Source organism: Trachurus japonicus, chromosome 13 (assembly GCF_045865225.1).
Source record: "Trachurus japonicus isolate A0001 chromosome 13, Traja_1.0".
NCBI classification, from domain to species: domain Eukaryota; kingdom Metazoa; phylum Chordata; class Actinopteri; order Carangiformes; family Carangidae; genus Trachurus; species Trachurus japonicus.
This window is the reverse complement of record NC_140919.1, coordinates 5,521,996-5,541,702: the sequence shown is the minus strand read 5'-3', so window position 1 is coordinate 5,541,702 and position 19,707 is coordinate 5,521,996. Positions and strand designations below refer to the sequence as shown.

General features: G+C 48.7%; 1 non-coding gene across 1 annotated transcript; it reads left to right on the top strand.

Annotated features, from left to right (window-relative positions):
- The first annotated feature begins 3,355 nt into the window (after positions 1-3,355).
- Positions 3,356-3,474, top strand: LOC146975320 (5S ribosomal RNA). Its single transcript, XR_015037524.1, has one exon. It is a non-coding gene; the product is annotated as a 5S ribosomal RNA (ribosomal RNA).
- The last annotated feature ends 16,233 nt before the right edge of the window (positions 3,475-19,707 follow it).

The following is a 19,707-nucleotide window of genomic DNA, read 5'->3' as shown; positions in this document are numbered from 1 at the left end:
GTACGCACCCTTGTGCAATTTATACTCGCCCACCACAAACACGATGTTTTACCCCAAAACCCCTCAGACCCAACTCCTTCATTCCTCCAAGAGATAGAAGACTACCTCATACGCATGGTCAACCCCTTCCACCCACTGGAAGAAACGACCCTCTGCGCCCCCAACCACAATGCCAAAGCCTGGTCCAACGCCACAGTCAATCTACTAAAAGAGCACTACCTCCGTCTCCAAGAGCAAGCCACAAACATCATCATGTCCCTTTACTCCCCTGACTGGAAAAGGGCCATACTCGTAGCGACCCGCAGAGCCCGCCAACATATACCCGCCGTAAAGGAATCGTCAATCGAAGCAGCGTCCACCCACCATGCTTAATAACATTATGGCCCCCCCTGACACTCCCCGAAATAACACACCCAACAACCTTGACAACAACAAATCCCCGACCCGTAATCCTCCAACCACTTCCAACCCCAACCCCAACTTATCCAAAACACCAACCACACAACACCTCTATCCAAAACCAGCCACCAACCCCACAGTTCACATCCCTACTTCCTCCTCCCCCCACACCCACCCCCACCCCAACCTAATCATCCACTCCAACATGGAGCTTACTATTGAGCCCTCCCCAACCCACCATCTTCCACCCCAAACTCACCATCCTACCTAGTTGCAGCTGCCAGACAACTATTTCCCCAGGATATTATCCCTCAACCACTATCACCCACCATTGCCGTTATTAACCCGTCCAAACACAACATCATCACAGAACCACCAATCAAACGCACCAAAAACTCAGACCCAAACCATTGCCAAAAATTTGTTACCAATTACGTCCTCCAAAAACCACTCCCAACCATCCCACCAACAGCCCCCTCGAAACCAACCCCACCACCCACAACGAACGCAAACGTACCAAACCGACCTATTACCCAATTTCCCATGTTCACATCCCAATAACACCACAACGAAAAATATATCAACTGGTCACTGGTAACCAAGAGGCCAATTATCATTATGGGCGACTCCAATCTCTCACGACTACCCAGAATCCCAGACAACAGGATCCAAGTGGAATCCTACCCGGGCGCTAACCTTTCACATGCAGCGCACATTCTCAAGAACAAAACCACAATCAAAACACCGGTAAAGGCAATTATCCTATCATTTGGCATCAATATATATATATATATATATAAACATTTTCCAGTGTTTCCAGTCCTTATAACCTTGGTGTGTGTGTGTGTGTGTGTGTGTGTGTGTGTGTGTATGTGTGTGTGTGTGTGTGTGTGTGTGTGTGTGTGTGTTTAGTACAAGATGTTACATGATGTGGTGCTTCATATGATGTAAATGGATCTTTTGCAGCCTCAGAAAAAAGATCTACAGGAGGCTTGTTACGCCCTACAGTAGGTGTGTCCTCTGAGGGGACCATCGCAGACATGTTAAACAGGCTTCAGGAACTATTAAACTTCAAAGATGTTTATCCCAAGCTGTTTGTGAAGCTACAGAAAGCTGGTGGTGAGTTGTCTTGGTTAATGAATTTCCTGTTTCATTGTTACCTTCCAATAACATTAAATTTATGTTAATGTGTGTTTTTTTCCCCCTTTAACTGGTGTCCCTCATTTTTCATGTATACATGGTGTGGTGTACTACGTCAACTTCCTGTTTTGGGTGGCGGTGCGTGGCGCAGTGGTTAAGACGGCCGCCCCATGTAGAGGCTACAGTCCTCAATGCAGGCGTCCGCGGTTCGAATCCCGCGTCGGGCAGACCTTTCCTGCATGTCATTCCCCCTCTCTCTGCTTCCCCCTTTCCTGTCTATCTCTACTATGGCTATCAAATAAAGGCATAAAAAGCCAAAAAATATACTTAAAAAAAAAAAACTTCCTGTTTTGGACAGAGTCAGCGAGAGACCACACAGACGGGCTGCTCAGCTTCAAGCACTTCCCCACATGTTACATCTCTGACATAGCTGGACAGGTTGCCCGCCACACAAACAATCGGACAAAACAGTTGTTTTTCAAACAGCATGATGGAAGACTTTGTGCCCCAACTGCCGACAACATTAAACTGGCAGCCACAAAGGAACTAAAGGTTGACATGCAGTGGGTGAAGAACCTGAGGTCCTCATTACCACTACTACTGCCAGAGAGTGACAGAATGTCAGGGAGACATCCAGTAACAGGAACAAGTGACAGATACTCCCTGTATGACAGGTTTCACCAAAAAAAAATCAAAAACGTCCAGGAGAGAAGCTGAGAAGCCTCAACATCTGTCCCACCCTAAGAACAGAAGTAAACTCGTCGGTTGCAGAGCAGTTCAATCGTGAACTTGCATCTGTACGATACTGTTCAAACTGTGAGGGTGCTGATTGATCTGCACAACGATAAGATCAACAGAGGGTTTAAGGCAGAAATGGAGGCACTGTGCAGTTCACAGTTGTCTGTTGGCCTGCATGGGATGCTGGGAACTCCAGTCTGTCCATAAGTTTGGTCAGAAGCTATATGATACTTTATTACAGACTAATTGATAATATAAAAGTGGACAGAGTGAGATAATGTTAAAAATGTACAACCGTCTGTACTTCCTGTTGGTGTGAGCCACAAACCCCAGGCGGCGGGTGCGGGCCATCACATTCTGGATCCATCCATTTAGACTTGCACTTTACCTATTTAAACTTGCACTTGCACTTTAGAAGAAGTTGCTAACTCTGACGCATTTACATTTGTGCACACGTACGAATGTTCATTAATGTGTATTGTCCCTTTAAAAAAAAAAAAGCCAAAGCTGTTGTGAGTAAAGAAATTAGGTTAGTTTAAACTTGTATAGAGAGTGTTGTGGTTAACGAGGAACCAGGACACAGCTCTGGCAGGTTAAAGCCCAGGGGCACTTTTATTCAGAAAAACCCTCACGGCAGGGAAAGGGGGCGAAAAAACCTCATGGCAGGGAAAGGCGGGGGGTGGGGAGGAAATCCTGGTGGGGTTCGGCTCGAGGAGCAGTGTGGGGCAGAGGGAGAACGCCGAGGGCGCCGACAGCCTGAGCCCAGGAAGCCGAGCGTCCGGGATGGAGAAGAGAGAGAGGCTTTGATTAGATACAAAACTAGTCTCAGGGTCACAAGACAGCAGAAAACACAATAGTCTTGCTGTCACACGAGTTACTACCGGGAGTAGACGGCACAATCTGGCACTGATTGCATGGCAGCGTCTCCTCTTGTCACCTCTGGTGCGCTAATTGCAGATGCGTCTCTGGTGTGTTGCTGTGATTGTGACCGGACCACAACAGACAGCTGTGAATGTGTGGGCATATGTGTGCGTACGTATGTGTAAGTTTATAGAGGCTATTTGTCACCTCAGCTCTCGCTTACGGCCATACCACCCTGAACACGCCCGATCTCGTCTGATCTCGGAAGCTAAGCAGGGTCGGGCCCGGTCAGTACTTGGATGGGAGACCGCCTGGGAATACCGGGTGCTGTAAGCTTTTTCACTTTTTCACAGCACCGACTGCTCTTTGTCTCATTCATGAAATAGCCTACTTCTTTTCTATTCTTTTAAATAGCCTAGTCTTTCTGTCAACCTGTCTGCACTGTGGCCAGCACCACTCAGAAAGCAAAAACAATACTTTTATACCCTGTAATAATGACAGTAGACACAAGCTAAGCAAAAAGGAAAGAAAGAACGAACCAAAGACAGAAAGATCCTTTTCTACATCCGGAATTGGGCTTGGTTCTGATGATCATCAAGTTTATAGAGGCTATTTGTCACCTCAGCTCTCGCTTACGGCCATACCACCCTGAGACACCCTAGTGTGAGGACGGTTGGTATTGAGCTCCTGGTTAGTCATTGTTTGCTGGTTCATTGCAGTTGCGAATTATCTGAAGCTCACGGACTTCTTTTTTCATTCTTATCTTTCCTTTGTTTTGGCTTTTCTTAATTATATGCACTTTTAGTTTTCCGTGTATTTTGAGTTTGTTTAATTAGTTGTTGAGTACCCCCCGGCAGTGCTAGCACTGGTCGGGGGAGGTTATTTAAGTTACATTTTGTGAATATACGGACGGATTACCTGGTTTTTGACCCTATTTACGCACCGATTTGACAATGTCTAAAAATATAAAGGATTTGGCTATGGTTGCACCCGCTCTCCTCTGTGTGTCCCTTTGCAGGACACACAGAGGAGAGAAGAAACAAAAGGTATGTATGATTTAAGAGTGGACAGAACAGGTAAAGTTATTAATGAAATAGAATCGGTAAGTGAAGATGATTTTGTAAACTGTATTGAGTGGCAAACAGTGAAACCAAAGGAGCGTGTGGCTGCTGCCTCCAGGCAGCCAGCCACGAGGACCGGGCCGACTTCCGGGTTGGCTACGGGGTCTGCTGGCGCGGCGGCGGCTCCGGTGGCGGGAAATCCAGCGGCCAGAGCAGCGGCGGTCAACCAGGCGGGACGAGTCGGGGCGGCGGTGGCGGCTATGAACGCGGTCCGCAGGGCTGGAACGGCGGCCAATCCAGCGGGACCGGCGAACAACTCAGCGGGACCGGTGAACAACTCAGCTGGACCGGTGAACAACTCAGCTGGACCGGCGGCTAATGCGGCGGGACAGGCGGGCAAGCCAGCCCAGGCAGCGGCGGCGGGGCGAGCGAACAACACGGGACCCGGCGGTGGGGCCGGGAGGACGGCGGTGGATTCGGCGGGACGGGCGGAGGCTCCGGCGGCGGCTTCGATGGCTGCAGCGGCCGGGAAGGAGAGGGAAACAGTGGCTGCTCTTCTGGCAGCGAGAAGAGCCAAGGCTGCTGGGGCTGGAGCAGCGGCTGGAGCAGCGGCTGGAGCAGCGGCTGGAGCAGCGGCTGGAGCCGCGGTTGGCCCATCCGTGGCAGCAAAACCCCAGCATGCCTTTGAAAAAGACCTCACCGTGCTCTTGGAGCTTCAAGGGACTCTCCCCATCTCCGCGATGGAGCTCATGAGGGCGGTGAGAGGCTTGTGTGGGGGCTTGGTGGCTTGCCGGGCCACCGGTCCCCGCACATATGAAGTAACCATGACGCACATAAATGATGATGGGTTTAAATTTGGGGATACTACTGTATTGGCTAAAGGTCTGTGCAACGATGAACTTGTTGTGTCTTTCCTCAACCTGCCTGCCTACATTACGGATGAAGAAATAGTGGTTAAGTTAGAGAGCTGGGGGGTGGGAACCGCCTCCCCGATTAGAAGGCGAATGTGGCCGGGGACAAACGTGGCTGATGGCACCAGGTTTCTGAAGGTAAAATTTAACGACAAGATCCAGAGCCTGCCGTACTCAGCAAGGTTTGAAACGGCCCTGGGGCCGGAATACTTCAGGGTCATTCACGACCGCCAAGTCAAAGTCTGCAGGATGTGCCTGCAGCCAGGCCACATCCTGCGAGAATGTCCTGAGTTCTACTGCCATAAGTACGGGGTCCAGGGGCATTATGTGAGGGAGTGTGGGGCCAAGAAGGGGCCGGAGGAGGGGAAATGTCTATTATGCAATAACGTTAAATCAAGCTGCTCTTGTAAAGAGAGCGAGGAGGAGGACGAGGTGGAGGAGAAGGAGGAGGAGGAGGAGGAGGACGCAGGCTCCTCAGCGGAGCTCCTCTCAGAGGAGGAGGAGGAGAGCGAGAGTGAGGAGGAGGAGATGGAGCAGGACCCAGAAGGGGCAGGTGTGGCCGTGACGGCTGACCTAGCCCGGGCTGGATCCTGAGAGCTGGTGGTGAGTGAGCAGCAGGACCCAAGCAAGGGGGCGGGTGTGGCCGTGAGGGCTGACCTAGCCCGGGCTGGGCCCCCGGAGCAGGCAGCGGCGCCGAAAGGCTCGAGCCAGGCGGAGCTCATCGGCTCCAGCCTGGACGGCCTGGAGGAGGCCGTAGGTGACAGCCGGGCTGGGGACGGCTCCTGCCTTGAAGAAGGCGGGGAGCTGCCCTCAGCCCAGGTGATGTCCAGACGGAGGGGCTCAGCCAGTGAGGGGTCCCTGTCGTTCCTCAGACACAGCTCGGGACCAGCTCCGACACCGACATGGACCTGGACCTGGTCAAGCTGGTCAGGACGGGTCGAAAAAATAAGAAAAGAAAGACAAAGCCATAATGTGCATTTCCCCCACTAGGTGCCCCTGATGGCTTCCCTCCTCTCTTTAAACGCTCGAGGGCTCCACACGTGGGCAAAAACCAGGGCCATTTTGGCAACAGTTAAACCTAATGACATTCTGTGTTTACAAGAAACCTGGTGGGATCAGCGGGTGGAGCAAAGGGTGCGGGGGGAGTGGAAGGGCAGCGTGGCCAACAACAACGGAGGTATTACCTCCGGGGACCGGAGGGGTGGCTGTGCTGTTCGGGGAGGCGGCGGGGGTTACATGGGCAGAGGTGCACTCAGACAACGAAGGCAGAGTAATTATTTTGGATATTGTGTGTCCACTGTGGGCAGGCAGGTTGATTAACGTGTATGCTCATAACGACGAAGTGAAAAGAAAGGCTCTCTTTCTAGGGCTAGAAAGGTGGATCACTCCCGCCACCATCATCGTGGGGGACCTGAACTTGGTTCAGACCCTGGATGATGTGGACGGGAGGGAGAAACTTAAATCTGATATAAGTAGGTTTGTTTTTTCTGATTTGTGTGTGAAAAATGATTTAATTGATGTGTTTAGGGTTTTGAACCCAGGCAGGCGGTCTTACAGTCGGGTCCAGGTGGTGCAGGGCCGCAGCCGCTCCCGGATCGACTTGCTCCTGGCCTCCGGGGGGTTGCTGAGGGGGATTCGGGGGGTCGCTTACGAGCCCTGCCCGTGGAGCGACCACCTGTTCCTCCGATGCAGCTTCTCGGGGCCGGGGGACGTCCGGGGGGGCGGCCTGTGGGTCCTCAACTCTGGCCTGCTGGAGGACCGCCGCTTCAGAGGTAAGATGGAAAGATTGTTAAATTATTGTGTGCATGAGTGTGATGATGAGCGGGGATTGTTGGGGAGGTGGGGGGAGTTCAAAGATAGAATTAAGAGGGCTGCAATTAACTTTGCAAAGCACAAAAGGTGGCAGGAAAGGATGGAGGAGGACAGGCTATCTAATATCATTAAAAATGTCATAAATGACATAGATAGGGCGACTGGGGCGCAGCTGGCCAGCCTAGAGGCCGCAAAGGCGAGGCTGGCCGAGCTGCACAGAGCCAAATGCGCTGCTGCAGCTCTGCGTGCCAAGGCCGACAACCTCCTCCACGGAGAGAGATATTCAGCATATTTTCTAGGATTAGAAAAACAAAAGCAGCAAAGGCAGCTGATAGAACAGCTAAAAGACGAGCAAGGTAAGATTAAATCAGAGGCAGAAGAGGTAGAAACTATTGCTGTTAATTTTTATGACAAGCTGTTTAGCAGGGAGGAGGTGGATGTGGGGAGGGGGGAACAGCTTCTCACTAGATTAAAAGGGAGGTTAAATAAATTTGATTGTGAGTCATTGGAGGGAAGAGTCACTGAGGATGAGGTCGCCAGGGCCGTAGCTGGCTTATCCAGGGCCAAAAGCCCTGGGGAGGACGGCCTCACCTGAGAGCTTTATCAAAGTTTTGCAGAGTATTTTGTGCCGCTTTGGACACAGCTTTTTAATGAGATGATTGATAGTGATAAGCACCAGAGGGGTTTGCGGCGGGAGTAATCTCCCTCCTCTTTAAAAAAGGGGACAGGTACCTCATTAAAAATTACAGGCCTATTAGCCTTCTAAATGTTGATTATAAAATTATGGCTAAAATAATAACTAACAGGGTGAAGGAGGTGGCCGGGGACGTCGTGACCAGCCTACAGGCTTACGGCGTCCCTGGCCGAGACATAGCCGATTCAATTATGGCGGTGCAGGGGGTGGTCCGGGGGATGGAGGAGACCGGTAAAGGGCTCCTCCTGAACCTGGACCTAGAAAAAGCTTTTGACAGGGTGGACCATTCATTTCTTTTTGCCACCCTGTCTACCTTGGGCTTCGGCCCAATAGTATTGCGACTGGTGGGTCTCCTGTACCGGGGAGCGCAGTCGCGTTTAAAAATAAACGGCAGGGTAAGTAGGGCTTTTCTAATCAGCAGGTCGGTGCGGCAGGGTTGCCCCCTGTCGCCGCTGCTTTTTTCATTTGCATGATATTTCATTTTAAAGGTGTACAGAAAAGAAAGTTGAATTTAAGCCCACTCTGGGTCATAAAATTAGTGTAATGACTCATCTATCAGACGATGTAGGCCAAAATTTGTGCAAAATTCTATTTTTGAGTAAATCCGGGATGAAAGTTTGTATTTTTTTCCCGCATTGGATAATGCAGGCGCACAGATTATACGTCAGCCTGTACACGATTCATCAGCCACTGATATTGGATCCGTAATCCGTCATTCAAACGTCTGAGACACACACACACACACGGAGCTAGGGCTTGCCCCAAGCTTTGAATATCCCGCCCGCTAGATAACGACCAATCAAATTCGTTTTCCTTGCTCGGGTAAACTTGTGTTGCAGCTCGTGACAACTCGGCGCGACAAACAGGACAAACGGCCATTTCTGTAAAAATAATCTTACAATGTTATATATTTGACTAGGAACATCTGTGACAAACCCATATTCCTCATCTGTTGGCCACTCCACTTTGGCACCTTGGATGGGAGAGAACACCAGGGGCCTCATTTATCAAAGTGGGTGTGTAACGCCGCATTATGTAATAATGACGCATTATGTAATAATGTAATAAATCTTCACGTCATTATGTAATAACGCCGCATTTTGTAATAATCTGCCGCATTTTGTAATAAAAATCTTGAACGCAATATGTAATAAACTTTGCCGCATTTTGTAATAAGTTGTTACATTTTACATCACTTATTACATATTGCGGGTGTTACACTTTTTTATGAAAAAAATGTAATAATTTTGTGCATTATGTAATAAACCACCAAAATGGATGTCTTAATTAGAAAAAAAAGACATTAGGACCATCAGAATAACACTGACTTTAAGCATACCAGCATGCATGAATCATAAATATGAATTAATTTCTAAAACCAGTAGGACGGTCAAATCTAACTATCTGTCTATCTATCTATCCCACTGACTCCCCGCTCGAGCACGGCTGAACCTGGCCGGCTTGAGCTCACTTCACGGGCGCGAGCCTGCTGCAGCCGCCGCTGCTGCTGACAGCAGAGAGAGGGAGGGAAAAAAGTAAATTTCGCTTTGGTTAGGTTCAGGCAATGAAGAAAGGAGTTGGTTAAGTTTAGTAAAAACACCAGGTAGAGGCTAGACAGGCTGGAAGCATAATGAGCGATATATGTTATTAATATGGAGTGCTTGTTTTGCACATGATCCGTTTGATCCCAGAAAGGAAAAAAGGATCAATGCGCAGCCTCTGTTTCCTTTCTGATTGCGTCCGTCTGTCTGTTCGGAGTGGGAGAGAGAGACAGAGAACCCAATCCACCTGTCTGTAATGTAAGTTTGATTTGATATGAGTGTCAAGGTTTAATTACGGACACTAATGAGCGCGCAGCAGTGCGTAAAAGTCGTGCGTAATGACAGCTCCTCGTTGGTGAAACATAATAAACTGCACCTCTTCTTCCACGTGTGTCTTATTGACAGGTGGAGCCCATATGAATAATAATATAAATGCATAGTGAACGGTAAAAATGTAGAGTTTGACTAATAACTAGTCCCCCCCCCCCCAGCTTGCCCCAGCTGCGGCTCCGGGGGCGGTGATCCCAGCCGCCCCTGCCGCTGCTGGAGCAGAGCTGGACCCGGCCTGGAGCTCCAGTCGGACCGTGGTCCATGTCATCCCTCCACAGACGAACATGACCCGGGCGTATTATTGTCGGTGGGCAAGGGGGGAGGGAGAGACGCGGAGCGGTTACCATCCGCGTGGGACCCGCTGTCGGAGGAGACCGCTCTGCTCAGCGGGGAGGAGGAGCAGCGTGTATTATTGTTAATGTTTTTTCTAATTAAGACATCCATTTTGGTGGTTTATTACATAATGCACCAAATTATTACATTTTTTTCATAAAAAAGTGTAACACCCGCAATATGTAATAAGTGATGTAAAATGTAACAACTTATTACAAAATGCGGCAAAGTTTATTACATATTGCGTTCAAGATTTTTATTACAAAATGCGGCAGATTATTACAAAATGCGGCGTTATTACATAATGACGTGAAGATTTATTACATTATTACATAATGCGTCATTATTACATAATGCGGCGTTACAGGGTGTAAAAGTCCTCTTAAATTTTCACGTACGATGGAAAGGCAAAATGTGCGTACGACCAAAAAATATACGCTCTTTTCAGATCTATCAAACTCCGCGTACACACGGCTGCACGGTATTTCCCTTGATAAATCACACCGGACCTGAGAAAAGCATGGATGAGAACACGCCTCATACCCAGCCCAGACACAACCATATGGTCAATGCAAATCAAGCATGTGCATATAAATTAGCCATGTGCTGGGATTTTGTGGAGTGACGTCAGTGAAGAGGACACGATGGCAGAAATGCGTGGGAAGAAGTGAAACTTTTCGGAAACTGAGATTCATGTGCTTGTTGGTGAGGTGCAGGCAAGGAAGGAAGTCCTTTTTGGCAGGTATTTGCATTAATTCTGTGAGTAATTTGTCTAAAAAAAAAGAAAAGAAAACATAACATGTGGAGACTTACAGATGAACACGTTGGACCAAACAGTTTTTTCGCCGGAAAAAATAATCAGTCTCATTTAATCAGCCACAGCCCCGGCCTCACCAACAAGCGGAAATCCTCTGAGTGGCAGGAGGTAGCCATGGCTGTCAACGCAGCAGGTGCCACTGCCCGAACAGAGAGTGAGGTGAGGAACAAGTGGACCGATTTAAAAGTGAGTTTCAATCTTTAATAGGCCCTATGCCATAACCTACTTTGTCATATAACATAATCTGTATTGAAATAATGTCAACACTGTCACTATTTTCACAGAGAGAAGCGAAAAAAACGCCTCACTACCCACCGGCAAAGTGTGGCGGCCACTGGTGGGGGCGCAGCCACCCCCTGACCTTACCCCGGTGGACATTGCCATCGGGGACATTGGCACCGAGTCCGTGGAGGGTGTGGTGCCAGTCGAGGAGGGGGACTCGGACGTGAGAGGCACTACAAATCAAGCTGGTAATCGCCAGTTTGACTTTCCAGTAAGACAAAATGAATTTGTATGAAAATAATGTGCAGAGACATGAAAACATAAAACACACTTATTTCCTCAGACACGGAGGTGCATGATGAGGGGGGGCTCGTTGTCTTGGAGCTGAGCGAAATCCCCCCCGCGGTCGCTGGTCCGAGCGCTCCAGCCTCCACCTCTACCCCGAGGCGGTCGCCCCCTGGCTCCAGCTCAGCCTCCACCTCTACCCCGAGGCGGTCGCCCCCTGGTGATCACACACCTGTGCTCTATTTGCAGATTGAGACAGAGTCAAACAGTGGGTGGATCCATACATGTTCCAGGGCCACATCTTGTACCACAGGGTGAAACCTGAGACTATTGAAACAATTAAAGTAAAATAAAACCTGGTACACCCTGATTTAGTTACTTTTAGCAACTAGATATGCAAAACATTCAAGATCAAGTACAAGAAATGCAGAGTTAGCAAATTTCTGCATCCAAAAGGTTTAAATGAAGAAATGATACTTAATTGCTTTATCTAGAGCCCCTGGACGTGTGTATGTGGCCTGCCATGTCTTGAAATGTTTCTCTGTATGCTCCTATATGTTTTCTCTTGTGTATTTCTTGTACTTGATCTTGAATGTTTTGCATATCTAGTCGCTAAAAGTATAACTAAATCAGGGTGTACCAGGGGCCTCATTTATCAAAGAGCGTGTAAAAGTCCTCTTAAATTTTCATTACGACGGAAAGGCAAAATGTGCGTACGACCAAAAAATATACACTCTTTTCAGATCTATCAAACTCCGCGTACACACGGCTGCACGGTATTTCCCTTGATAGATCACACCGGACCTGAGAAAAGCGTGGATGAGAACACGCCTCATACCCAGCCCCCTAAACGGCCCCACGCAACCATATGTGGTCAATGCAAAACAGTTACGTGCATATTAAGTAGCCATGTGCACTCTGGAAACGTGTGGAATGACGTCAGTGGAAGACGGTGAAGACAACAGACGGACGGAGAGCGGAGAAAGAAGCGGAATTTCTCTGAAAGCGAGATACACGATAACACGGCAATATCAGTCAGAAACATCATCTTGCATTGAAAGGCTACAATAAAAACAAAAAACTCCCAAATCTAAATGAAACAGAACAGAAAGAAGAAGAATCATATTTATTCTGCCCCTTATTTTAGATTATGTCATAATAATTTAAAGCAGGGTTTCCACTGCCAGTCAGTACTTTGCACCCCTTTCCACTAACCCCCAACTTCCGTTCACTGGACGACTTTGATTTTCATTTGTGCATAGCTATATATTTAAAAAAAAAAAAAAAAAAAAACATTGAAGTCCACCAGTCTGTGACTTTTCCTAAAATGATGTTGGGCAGCACCCATTTTTGTTAAATACAATAAATATTATTCACACAAAAAATATCGATCATGTTTTCTCATTTGCTTTGATTTGCGCCGACATTATTGGTCTTGCTGCTTGCTTGTGTGTGTCCAGTCGCAGAAATTATTTTCCAGACTGGACAGACTGGTTGTGGAAGAGTTGTAGCCTACATGCAAGGGAAAAATATCAATATGATATCAAAAGAAAACGAAATTCGTTTTATAAAGCCAGTATTTAGGAGCAAACTAGTGTAAATGCACAGGGGAAAAATCTGAGTCGCTGTGCTTTTCATGTAAAGTGCCGACGTCAACACGTGTGCGGTGGTGGTGGTGGGGGCGGGGGGGGGGGGTCATCATCACCACCACTTGCTACTTCAAACAGTGTCCACGCTCCTCTCTCCCTCGCATACTGCAGTTCTCTGACTCTGCAGCGGCGTCGCCAATTCCTCCTGTTCTTCAAAAAGCGTGTAAATGCCGGTACGCCATGGTCGGACTGGTCGTAAATTTCGGCACTTTCTCCCGACAGGTTTTGGTTTGATAGATCCCAAATTAGGCGGAGAAAAGTGCGTATGCACAAAATGGGGGAAAGAGCGTGTAAAAAAACGTGTATCCACAATGATAAATGAGGCCCCAGGTTTTATTTTACTTTAATTGTTTCAATAGTCTCAGGTTTCACCCTGTGGTACAAGATGTGGCCCTGGAACATGTATGGATCCACCCACTGTTTGACTCTGTCTCAATCTACAAATAGAGCACAGGTGTGTGATTTGCCTCTTAAGACAGACTGAAGATGGCTGTGTAGGCCGAAACGTTTTTGTCTTACTCATGCCTTGTCCACACGAGCCCGGGTATTTTTGAAACGGAGTTTTGCTAAGCGTCCACACGAGTGGTGTAATAAAAACACTCCGTACACACGCAACCGTGGAATCCGCTACCAAGTGACGCAATGCACGTGTGGAAGGCTGTTTTAACCAATCAAAATACAGTGGAAACCGCTTATGGATCAAAAGGCTTGGGACGGAATCATTTCTATTAGGGCTGACCTCCAAAAGTCGACGATTCGACGATTCGATTCGGAGGGGTCTGATTCGACTATGAACCTCGTAGTCGAATCTAACCCCTACCATTCTGACTATATGGGGGTGCCCACGGCTGCTGAGCATAAATTGTTACATAGAATGTCTTTTTTCGTTATAAAAAGACTATTTTGATACAAAATCTGCCTACTTTCTGTTAATAAAGAGTTCAAAATTATGTGTGCGTTTAAACGGTAGTCTTACGTATTAATAAATCACCCACTGCAGTTGCACAATTAAATGAGCTGAGGTTTTTTTTTTCTTTTTTCAAATGAGCGGAGGTGAGCAGTAGGACCGTCAAAGTCACTGCAGAACACTCACGGAGTGGCAAAAAGACGAGGGGCAGAGCCGCCAAAGTTTAAAATCAAGGAAGTCTGACAGTCTAACTTTGTCAACATTTATCATGCATGACCTGACAGAACAGCAAAACATTGTGAGGATACATCTGACTTTGACCGAGTTACATTCAAGAACCTGCTTTCAGTCACGGAAAATAAATTAACTCCAGCGGTGATTTTTTTTTTTTCGATGGATCAGCTGTGTTTACCGTTTCAAGTGTCAATAGTTCTGATGGTTAGACAGATGAATTAGTCTCTAAAGTTTGACATGTCAGAGTTTTTCAGAAGAGGAACTTGTTTTTTTTCCGACTTCCGAGTTGTCATGAACGCACCATCAGTGTCGGGAGTCACAGCTGTGATCTCGTCCCTCTGCAGCCTGTCTGTCTCTCTGCCGGTGCCGCGGTCACACTGTGTGTGTTACAGGATTGATTAACGTAATGTACGGATTGTCGAGTCCTTCTGACCTCCGTTTGTTTTGATACTACATGTTTTACCCGGTTTCTCCGTGTCCACGACCACCGCTATCCTTCACCACGTTGAGGGATGAGGGATGACTCACAGTCCGAGCAAAAGGAGCGTTGTCCAGGGCAACGTAACATAAACGCATACCCTGGCTCACAATGGCTACTAAAAATCATCCAAAGTGTGGAAAATAAATAAAGGTATTTGTTTTACACCTACCATATTTTGGGGGTGTTTTAGCTCTTTTGTTTGAAACGGAAAAAGTCGCAAATTTGCTGCTATCTAAAAAAAAAAAAAAGGTTCGACGATCAGTCGACTATGGCAAAATCTGACGAATCAGATTCGACTATGAAAATCCTTAGTCGAAAACAGCCCTAATTTCTATACAAATGCTGTTTAAATAATTTGTTATCAAGAAATCCGCTTATAGTGTTCATTTTTGGTCATTTTATGGATGAAAACATGCGCAAAAACCATTTCAAAACTACGTGCAGCCTTAGCTATTTATTATTTATTTTCGGCGGTGTCCCTTTGACGTGCACTGCTGCAGCAGCCTGCACATGTTGCTGCGCTGTGTCTTGACTGACTCTTGTGCTGTGTGTTGTTGTGTGCTGTGTTGTTGTGCTGTGTGCATCACCTGGCTGCTGAGCCACATGACTGTCGGTGCGGCGCAACTCATTATCACTGGCTGTTGTGTTGTCTGTCAAAACATGGATGAATGAAACATATCCACTTTATATCGACCGCGGACGTCACAAATAAATGTTCGGCTTTTGGCTCGTTCCGTTCATCTCCGCATAGGCTCTTTTTATCACTGCATGACAGCAGTACGACCACCCCTCCCGTCGTACCCGGTCTGACAGTGACATAGGCTATTGCCTGTTCATTCATGAAAATCATCCCGAAAAACTCTCAATCAAACAAGGTGGGGAATAAGAAACTGCGGCGCTACTGTAGTAGTTCTGTAATTTTAAAAACACACCGCAGCGGCCCAGCTGATCTGTAGCGTCACTTTACTGTAAATGATGCTGTGTGGAAAACCAGCTGTGATCTGTGATTGAGGGTGAGTTTGGAGCTGACAAGAGGATTGCCCTGACGACCTTTTCCTTATATTTTTCTCATCGAAAAACTATACAAACAGCATTTAGATGATGTAAAAAAAAAAAAAAAAAGTGTAATAATAAAAATCCACTTTGTCACCTCCATTTTTGCGAGTTCACGTCAACTTCTGCAAACCGCTGCAAACAACCTCTGCAGCTGGCAGTGTTTACATCAGCACGTGTGCTGCATCCGTTAATCTCTTGTGGACATTACCATTTTTTGATCAGTATGCGAGCCTTTTCCTCCTGTTGCTCTCAAATGTTTGTTGGCCTGCGCAACTGAAAAGAGGATCTTTTTTGGACAGTGAGCAAGAGCGCAAACACCTTTTCTCCTTTTAGTATACTATATATATATAAACATTTTCCAGTGTTTCCAGTCCTTATAACCTTGTTGTGTGTTTAATACAAGATGTTACATGATGTGGTGCTTCATATGATGTAAATGGATCTTTTGCAGCCTCAGAAAAAAGATCTACAGGAGGCTTGTTACGCCCTGAGGGGACCATCGCAGACATGTTAAACAGGCTTCAGGAACTATTAAACTTCAAAGATGTTTATCCCAAGCTTTTTGTGAAGCTACAGAAAGCTGGTGGTGAGTTGTCTTGGTTAATGAATTTCCTGTTTCATTGTTACCTTCCAATAACATTAAATTTGTGTTAATGTGTGTTTTTTTCCCCCTTTAACTGGTGTCCCTCATTTTTCATGTGTACATGGTGTGGTGTACTACGTCAACTTCCTGTTTTGGACAGAGTCAGCGAGAGACCACACAGACGGGCTGCTCAGCTTCAAGCTCTTCCCCACATGTTACATCTCTGACATAGCTGGACAGGTTGCCCGCCACACAAACAATCGGACAAAACAGTTGTTTTTCAAACAGCATGATGGAAGACTTTGTGCCCCAACTGCCGACAACATTAAACTGGCAGCCACAAAGGAACTAAAGGTTGACATGCAGTGGGTGAAGAACCTGAGGTCCTCATTACCACTACTACTGCCAGAGAGTGACAGATACTCCCTGTATGACAGGTTTCACCCAAAAAAAATCAAAAACGTCCAGGAGAGAAGCTGAGAAGCCTCAACATCTGTCCCACCCTAAGAACAGAAGTAAACTCGTCGGTTGCAGAGCAGTTCAATCGTGAACTTGCATCTGTACGATACTGTGCAAACTGTGAGGGTGCTGATTGATCTGCACAACGATAAGATCAACAGAGGGTTTAAGGCAGAAATGGAGGCACTGTGCAGTTCACAGTTGTCTGTTGGCCTGCATGGGATGCTGGGAACTCCAGTCTGTCCGTACGTTTGGTCAGAAGCTATATGATACTTTATTACAGACTAATTGATAATATAAAAGTGGACAGAGTGATATAATGTTAAAAATGTACAACCGTCTGTACTTCCTGTTGGTGTGAGCCACAAACCCCAGGCGGCGGGTGCGGGCCATCACATTCTGGATCCATCCATTTAGACTTGCACTTTACCTATTTAAACTTGCACTTGCACTTTAGAAGAAGTTGCTAACTCTGACGCATTTACATTTGTTCACACGTACGAATGTTCATTAATGTGTATTGTCCCTTTAAAAAAAAAAAAGCCAAAGCTGTTGTGAGTAAAGAAATTAGGTTAGTTTAAACTTGTATAGAGACAGTGTTGTGGTTAACAAGGAACCAGGACACAGCTCTGGCAGGTTAAAGCCCAGGGGCACTTTTATTCAGAAAAACCCTCACGGCAGGGAAAGGTGGGGAAAAACCTCATGGCAGGGAAAGGCGGGGGGTGGGGGGGAAATCCTGGTGGGGTTCGGCTCGAGGAGCAGTGTGGGGCAGAGGGAGAACGCCGAGGGCGCCGACAGCCTGAGCCCAGGAAGCCGAGCGTCCAGGATGGAGAAGAGAGAGAGGCTTTGATTAGATACAAAACTAGTCTCAGGGTCACAAGACAGCAGAAAACACAATAGTCTTGCTGTCACACGAGTTACTACCGGGACTAGACGGCACAATCTGGCACTGATTGCACGGCAGCGTCTCCTCTTGTCACCTCTGGTGCGCTAATTGCAGATGCGTCTCTGGTGTGTTGCTGTGATTGTGACCAGACCACAACAGACAGCTCTGAATGTGTCTGTGAATGTGTGGGCATATGTGTGCGTACGTATGTGTAAGTTTATAGAGGCTATTTGTCACCTCAGCTCTCGCTTACGGCCATACCACCCTTCCACGCATGTGCAGGAGTTGTGGCAGTGAGCAGGTGTGAGTTGGAGAGAGGAGGTGTGTGAGAGAGCAGGAGAGCAGCGTTTGGTGGATTGAATTGTTTGTTTGATTAGTTAGACCGAGTGAGAGAGGCTCACAGACCTCGTTTTTTGTTTCTGGTTTTCTCTTTTCTTGTTTGATCTTTAATCATTATAATCTTAAGTTTTCTGTGTATTTTCAGTTGATTTAAATTGTTTTTCCCCCCCGGCAGTGTGAGCACTGGTCGGGGGAGGTAATTTTGAGTTTCCTTTGTGAAAATACTTACGGACGGGTAAAATGGCTTCCAAACTTACGACTGGATTGACAACGACTAAAGCTTGTAGGACATCGGACATGGCTGCACCCGCTTCTCCCTCTGGGGGCCTGACTGCAGGTCCGCAGAGGGAGAAAGAAACGGTAGGTTTATATGATGTTGAGATCAACAAGGAAGGTAAGCTTGTGAGCAGGATCGAGTCTGTGAGTGAGAGTGAGTGTGTGGGGAGTGATGGTGTGGTGGATGAGGGTGAATGGGAGCTGGTTGGGAGGAGAAACCAGTCTGCTGCTGCCGGGAAGCCGCCGGCCACCGGCGGCAGTAGGGAGGCCGGGAAGGGCGGAAGTGGTCCGCGGTCGGCGTTGGCCATGCGGCCGCCGAACGCACCGAAGCCGGGCTCGGTGGCCGGAGGGGTCCGTGCGCCGGGGAAGCCCGGGTCGGCGGCGATGGTGGCGAACAGGACGGCGGTCGCTGGACCAAAGAGTGCGGCGGGACGAGCCTCGGAGGAGGCGGCGGCAGGGAGAGCCGCGAAGGAGCCGGGCAAAGGTCCGGGACAAGGCACGGCGGGACGAGGGGCGGCTCCAGGGGCCGGAGGTGGTTCAAAGGCCGGGGGGGAGGCTGTGGTGGCCGGGAAGGGAGGAGAGACCAGCGCCGCTGGTCCTGCTCCACCGGTCAGGGCGGCAGCCTTGCTGGCGGAAAAGGAGAAGGCAGCAGCGGCGGCGGAGGCGGTGAAGCAGCCGGCGGCTCGGGCTCAGGGGGTGGCGGCAAAGTCCGCGGCGCCCCGTGAGCCTGAAGCAGTAAGAGGTTTGTGTGGGGGATTAGTGGCGTGTAGGGCTACGGGGCAGCGGAGCTTCGAGGTCACTATGACACACATCAAAGGTAAGGAGAGGATTTTGGACGGGTTTAAGATTAATAGCACTGCGGTAATGGCAAAGGAGCTAAGCAATGATGAGCTGGTAGTGTCTTTTCTTAACTTACCTGCGTATATAAAGGACGAGGAAATTCTAAATAAGTTGGCTGGTTGGGGGGTGGGGGCCGCCTCCCCCATACGGAGGAGGATGTGGCCGGGCACCAGGGTGGCTGATGGGACCAGGTTCCTGAAGGTGAAATTTAATGACACGGTGCAGTCTCTCCCCTACTCTGTCAGGTTTGAAACAGCGCTGGGGCCGGAGTACTTCCGCGTGATACATGACAGGCAGGTCCGGGTCTGCAGGATGTGCCTGCAGCCTGGACACATTCTCCGGGACTGCCCGGAGTTCAGCTGCCACAAGTGCGGAGTCCAGGGCCACTACGCCAGGGAGTGCGCGGCGGAGAAGGCTCGAGGGGAGGAGAAAGAGCTCTGCGCGGTGTGCAGGCACGGTCTTTCCAGCTGCGCCTGTGCTGGTGGCAGCAGCGGTGAGGAGGAGGAGGAAGGAGGAGGAGTAGAAGAAGAGGCATCTGTGGCCTCCTCTGCTGAGCTGATCCCGGGGCTCGGGGCCAGCGAGGCAGAGGAGGGCATGGACACGGAGGCGGGTGTAGCCGGGAGGGCCGACCCAGCCGATGCTGGACCCCCGCACCAACAGGTGAGGCAGCAGGGGCAGAGCAAGGGGGCGGGTGTAGCCGAGAGGGCCGACCTAGCCCGGGCCGGGCCCCCGAGACAGAAGAGGACCCTGGAGGCGAGGGCCCCGGTGGACCTGATGGGGTCTAGCCTGGACGAGCTTCTGGTGGTCTTCGAGACCGGTCTGACTGGGGGCGGCGACGGGCCTGGAGAGGTTC